Below are 7,122 nucleotides of genomic sequence, written 5' to 3'. Positions count from 1 at the left end.
CAAGTTACAGCACTAACGAATGACCGCCCGTGCTCTGCTCCCCTGCTACCTCCATGGCATCTGTTAAACCAGACCACACTTACTTAGTTGTGCTATTCATAGATACGAATGTAACCAGATTAAAAATACAACACACAACATCAGTGTTGTATTACAAGCGTGAGCTTAAAAGCTCCCCTTTTCCTAAATAATGCTGTCATTCTCTTCTGTGCTAGCTATTAACTTGTGAAGGGCCGGGTGGGAGTGCAGAACGCTTTCCAAGTCAGATGCCAATCGCCATCTTTTCTCACTAAGGGTCTTTCCCACATCTGCTCACTCTGTGACATCTGCAGGGCTGCTGCACAAAACCAACACGGACAACCCTAGGAAGGCCTAGAGGTGAAGGTCTAAGACTAAAACAAAGGCCTGCTGCAAACAATCCTACGTGTACCCTCGTGTAACCCAGGCAGGACGACAACATAAATGCTTAGCACGCATTACAACTCCTTTATTTCACCAAAAAAACTTCGTTTGCTAATTCCATCAGTCCCTGCATTCCATTCAACCCAACTTTTTCTGCTATGCTCCATTTAACAGCCAAGCCAAAAAACAGTACTGTCTTTGAGAATGTTTCAGCAGACATCTGCACAGCACCCAGCCGTGCGATGCCACATTACGATAGACTTTACAATGAACTGGAATTGCATCAAATCACCACTAATCTTCAACTGAAACACAACAAAAGCAAACAAACTTAAAAGTTTTGAAGGACTGTTACTTACATTTCAGACTGCTTTTTGAAACATAACCAAGTGAATCTTAGGAGGGGAGGCACTTAACAGGACTCCCTTTTCCAATCAGCCATTTGATTTGAATGGCCATTACCAATACAGCAGGAAGGAACATTCCCAAGACTCAGATGGCTTTCATTGACTTGATGCCCTCAGCACAATGCCAGCACCTTCAGGAAATCTAAAACTGCTCGTAAATGTCTGACTTAATTCAGATGGTTCCTTCATTGAGCAAACTGCTAAGAACCGACATACGCAACACCTCTTACAGAGCACTAGGCAGGCTCCTAGCTGACATATGAACATCTTGGCTTTCAGATTTTCTGTGTGCGTTGCCATTCAAAGATAAGCCAAAAGTTTGAAAGCAAGAAAAATTACATTGAACAAAAAGTGGAGAATTCTACTACCTGAAGGGAGTTATTTCAAAATCCTCCTCCTCTCGGCATGCTATTATTACCCTAGTCTCAGATAAGGCAAAGTCTGCATAGCTAACCGAAGTAACCTTTGCTATGGATATGACATGACAAATACCTCTTTAGACAAAGCACTTTATCACCTGATTTTCTTTTCCCTTCTTTCTTATAACTACAGAAAATGCCAATAGCCACAATCCCAAGGAAAGGAGCTCTTACCAACCTCAGGGAGCACCACCCAAAGCACTGACATACACGCTTGTGTTTTTCTGAAGACAAGAGGCAGCAATGAGTTGTTTGTCAGAAAGAAATTCCTGCCTAAACCTGAATTGCCTTCCATGGCCTCAATCAGTCTCACACTTCGACAAAAATAAGAGGACAAAAAATTCAGCAGTAGCGAAAAAATCCGCACACAAGTTATTCAGCTACTTCTGTATCCTTCCAGACAGAAATTGAGACGCTTCACCCCTCTCAACTGAACAGGGCCACGACAATCCCAGTTCTCACCCTACAGCATTATTAAGTCCTCCATGGGAGGTGTGGGCAGGGAGGAAGACTGGGACATGTGCACAGACACTGCTCTGGAGAAACCACCGGCTCTTCTCCACACCAGCTCATCTCCAGAGACAAGGATAACAAAGACAGCAAACGGCAACTTTCTGCTGACCTCTTCCCAGGAGGCAACCAAATCTTTGCCCTCCTCCTAAAGCCCCACAAACAGTTTCACAGCTACAGGTGTTTTGTGGACACATAGCCCTGACATCATCACGTCCTGTGCACACATTCAAGAAGAAATATCAGCTGCTTCATTTCACAACTGGATACGGAACTATCAGCAATGCTCGGCAAACAGTCTCAGTCCTCCCATTTGTCCCTAAAAAGACTAGAAGCCTCTCTTACCACCTATACCAATGTTTTTTCTAACCGTTCCATCCCATGCCCCTCCCACACACTTCTACACTGTGCTTCAAGTGAGTTTCCACAGCTGCTTATGTTCACTGTGAAGTCAGGACTGGCAGAGGTTACACATCCCAAGGCAGGAGCATCTGCAGTAACACTGCATTCCCACAAAATCCAGCACCCTCCAAACACCACGGCTCCAATCTCCACGTTCTTCTCAACACTTGCCCTGCCCACCTCAGCACTGCCGATCAGGCATCAACTTGTAAAACCATGAGCTCAGGGCCAGCTTTACACTGCTGTCCTTAATCCATTGCCCAACAAGTCCCCACTGATGTCAAACAACTGCCCACAAAACAGCACACTGCTCCAATTTAATACGGATTAACTAAGGGCTGGCAATGGCTGGGAAGTGTTCAGAGAATAAGACTGGTTTGAAGTTGCAACGTCAAAGTTTCCGACCTGCAGAAAGCAAGATCTTCAGGTAAAAAACAGATTAGTTCAATCATAGCATATGCTGTGCTTTCATGGTAATGTTTCTGGAAAATCTGGGTGACTAATTATACTGCAAAGGTAATACATGGTTGTTAAGTGCACATATACACACACATATGTATACATTTATATTTACACTACTGCTGTTGGATGTTGGTTCTTACAATTAATTCCTGCCCAGTACAGGAATTACAATCTCACGTGCTACACCTTCCCTCAATTGAGGCTGCAGATTTGTTTTTTTTTTTTTTTTCCAAAACAAAGCAGACCACAATCATTTAAAGCATGAGAAGATTACCTATCATGGTATCTCAAACTATCAGAAGTACCTGTAGCATGGAGACCAAACTATCAGTATCTCTTCCTCCCACCACTTGTAGGTACACAAACTAATATACTGTTTTTGAAGAGACAAATTACTTTTAATTATGCAAAAGGAATTTATACACGCAACCCTCATTGGTGGTATTTTTGGGAGTCTTGATCTTAGAGCTGACGCATTTCCAGCTCTCAAGACATTGATAAGGTACACAGGAAAGAAGGCAAGCAGCAGCATTTTGCCTCAAGAGCTCCTTCACCCCAATTTCTCATTCCCATTCACAGCAGAAGAATCTCTAGGAAAAAGAACAGCCGCATGGGATAAATGTCTGATTGTGAGAACAGGATCTGCTCTGCTGAAAGCCAATACCTGAACGTCTACTATCCAACTTTCCGACCACTCTCATAACAGAGAAATCTCAGGGTACAAAAGTAACCCTGAAACACTTCACACTGCTGCTGAATCACTGCAGCACCTCTAAGGAAACTTCTCTGAGAGCAGCGTTGGAGAACGTGCTGCTTTGGGCCAGCACCTCACCCCGAGAACCAAACACAGAATACAGGTCCCTGAAGGGCTCGCTTCCTCCCACCACTCTGCCCAAGCAGCGCCAGGCCCAACACCTCCCTACTACAAGTTATGCTTAAACTGCACAGATAGGCTGCAACGACTATCATCACACGCTTCCAACACCTCCAATATAAAGCTGTGTCTTTTATAACTGCAGTACAACAAAAACACAACAACAGAAGTGACAAACCTACTGCAAGTTGTATCCAGCACCGTATCAAGCTCCAGATACTAGGTATGCACACTAAATAGCTAGGCAGGTCCAAAGCAAAGTCTCAAACACCTTTGGCGCTCCACGCACTGTACATCTACTGCAGAAATAGGATTAGATCAGAGAACCTAGGAGCCCTCTAGGAGGACCGTGTTAGCTGCAGCCAACTGCGGACCCTTACAGGCAGAGAAAGCAGACCCAGCCTGAGAACAAAGCCTTATGGAACATTCCTGCAGGCCAAGAGTCAGGGCTGGCTTCTCACTTCAGAGTCACAAAGTCACAGGGAGAAACAAAAGAGAAAAGGCAACCTAGCAGCTCTAGCTGAACAATTAGTAGGTACTGGATCAGAAGTTAGAACAAGAGATAAAGGGATAAGTAAACGTATTTAATTCTTGAAAGCAGGAAGAAAGGTGAGATGAACAAGATGAACACTCCCAAGAAAACTGCATCATGATTAAAACCCCTCATACAAGCAAGACTTTTCTCAGCTTCAAGTGATCTGACTCTCTACTTTGCATCTGCTTGGAAATTTGCTTTTGTCTGCACGCACGGCAGTCACACACACTGCATGCAATACCAAACCACAGGCTACAAACACAAGCAGGCCTTGCTCTGACAGAACTCCCAGTAAACATCAAGCCGAAGCAGCTCAAAAGCAACAATTTTCCCAAGACTATGAACTAGAGAACTCATCTTCATAATTAAAAAAGTAACAATCTCAAAGTTGTTGTCTCTAGCCATTTGACTACACCAGTTAGAGCTGCGCAAACTTCTAGATGCCTCTGGATGCTACACGTCAATTTCTAGGTGTCCCTTTCTGGATCTTCAACAAGGATTCACTGCCAGGCATTGAGCTGCTGCAGGAGGGCAGCCCTAGCACTGAAGCTCTCAGTGCAAAGCAAGGAAGGAGGCAGGCACCAGCCCTGCTGCCCCCATCCAGCTGAGCAAACTGCAATCATCACAAGTGTAAAAACTGAACACACCTGTGGAAAATGCTACCACCTATTCAAGTTATACAGGAAAATAAGAATAGTTTTGAGTCCCCGTTCCTTTGCACTTGCAAGGACTTCATACAGCAGAGATGACAGAAGCGCTTCCTCTGACATTAACATACATACCCTCGATTCCAACTCCCAGCTTTCTGGAGACGCAGCTGAATTAAGGTCAAGTATGAAAATCCAAGTCAGAAAGAGAGAACGAGCGCCTGAATTAGAATGCAAAGCTTTAGTGCAGCAAAGCAGAAGTGTCAGATTATGATGCAGTATGTTTGTCTGCAAAAATTACTGCTAAAGAGCATTTCTCAAATAGCCTTACTTCAGCTACACAATGCTAAAAGTGATAATCATCTCGGCCTGATGCACTCAGGTAGAACACCTAACGCTCCACAGGCTCAGAACAGCTGAAGTACTTCATTCTCCCAGTTGCTCTAACCTGGAGCAGGTCAGGTCGTGTGGTCCCTCAGAGGTGGGTCTCACCTGGACCTGTCCTCAGCTCTCACCTCCAGCAGGTCAACCCTCGCATTCACAATAGTCACAGCACATCCTAGTGCCCTCCTTTCCTGTTCAACGAATAAATTAAGTCACTCTGTTTCTAGCTAGTAGCATCTTCAACTTCTTGCTTTTCTCATTTTCTACAGTAATTGCTATGGACCATACCAGGGGAACAATAAAAGCCTTCCTTCCTCTACCTTTTTTTTTCCTAGCACGTTTAGAAATACAGCCTCAAACATGAGAGACAAATATAGAACACACCATCAGGGCACACCTTCATCTGCAAACACTGTGAAGCCATACTTAAAAGTATGAGCTGCATCATTCATCTTGATGAAGACACTGGGAACACGACAATTCCACAGACTCTGTCTGGTGCAATTCCACAGTAGTTCCACAAAATGGAACGTTTCTGAACAAGGAATTCAAGCTAGTCTTGCTAGAACCTGCCACTGCCATCCTGCTTCCTAACTGCCTTCTCAAAGAGAAATCTCTTCAATAAGGGCATATGCCAGGAGCCATTCCACAGAGGTCACTACAAACACCTCAATCACACACATCTCCTTTCCTCCTTTTTCTGCTGACTGACCACCATCTCTCCAGCACAGTGCTCAGCACAGATCAAAATGCTTCTCCGCCATCAGAGAAGCAGCCCTTCCTGCTAGGTGCACAACTGGGGGATCGTGAAATAACTCCAAAACCTATCACTTCTTATTTTAAGAAAAATCCATTCAATTATTCCTAACTTTACAACTCTCATGCATGAGGCTGTGTGCAGTGGTGAGCTGAAAGAGCTGCCAAGGCCTAAAGCAGAGTCCGTAATTTATTCCAAAAGTCATCAACGACCGCCAGTCTCAACACAGGAAATCAAAACAACTTCCCACGCAATACACAAGGGAAAAAGTCACAATAAGCAGAGGCTGTTTCAAAAGAGCGACTTGCTTAGCATGACTTTCCATTCCGACAGATCAGGTTTGTGACAGCATCACAGAAGTTACATCCACATCTCTGAGCTTTGTAGGATACGTGGTGTAGTCTTGATAGCAAAGGAACTTTCATTAAAAAAGCTGGGTTACTTTGAGAACACTTGATGCCCACACTGACACCTGCCTTGAAACAGAAAAACTGACAACATTTCAGGAAAAGAACAGACATCAAAAAGGAAAAGATTGCCGCCAGAACCCTGCCGTCCTAACTCATGGCCTGACGACAAGTCAGCATCACCAGGAAATTTTTCACATATTTCATAAATGAAAAAACTGTCACCGAGCCTCAAAGAAAATACAAATTTGACCAAGGGCTTCCCAGGGTTTTCATTTTTCCCAGAACTTTATTGCAGAAGAACCAACCTCAAGGAAGGCTGATGGAAGCAGTAACTCATTAACAACTCTGAAGCTTCCTTGGAAAGAAAATAAATGGGAAAAACGTAGGTCAAAAGCAAAGCAAGTGTGGGTTCCACAGCCAGTTTTGCTACTTCTCGTGGGACAGCAGCTGAAGCGCTGAGCTTCACTGCTTCCCCTCACACCGCTGCCCTGCCTGCCCTGCTGCTCCGTGCTGCACCACCACAACCAAACCTCAGTGCAAATCTGAGCAGAGCCCAGCAGAATTCATTCCCAATACAATTTTATGTTCGGAAGCACCAACAGAGCACGAAGAAATAAGCGAACGATTGAGGCGATTGTTACCTATCAGAGCGAATAAATCTTCGTGCGGTAATCGGTGAGATCGGGAGAACACAGCGGCCGTGCGCATCTTAAGATGCACGGGAAGATACGGGCCCGAAGGCGGCCAGCGTTACTTAACGCAGAGCCGAGCCGCCGGGACCGCATTCCGGCCGAGGGAAGCGCCGCCCGCGGCCCGGGCACGGAGCCCCGCTGCGATTCACGGGCGGAACGGGGCAAAGCACGCCGAGATCCGCACGGCTCACACAGCCGGCCGCTACGGAAGAGCCGCGCGG

Source organism: Meleagris gallopavo, chromosome 16, assembly GCF_000146605.3.
Source record: "Meleagris gallopavo isolate NT-WF06-2002-E0010 breed Aviagen turkey brand Nicholas breeding stock chromosome 16, Turkey_5.1, whole genome shotgun sequence".
Taxonomy (NCBI): Eukaryota; Metazoa; Chordata; class Aves; order Galliformes; family Phasianidae; genus Meleagris; species Meleagris gallopavo.
The sequence above is the reverse complement of the archived record's forward strand: the minus strand, read 5'-3'. Positions refer to the sequence as shown.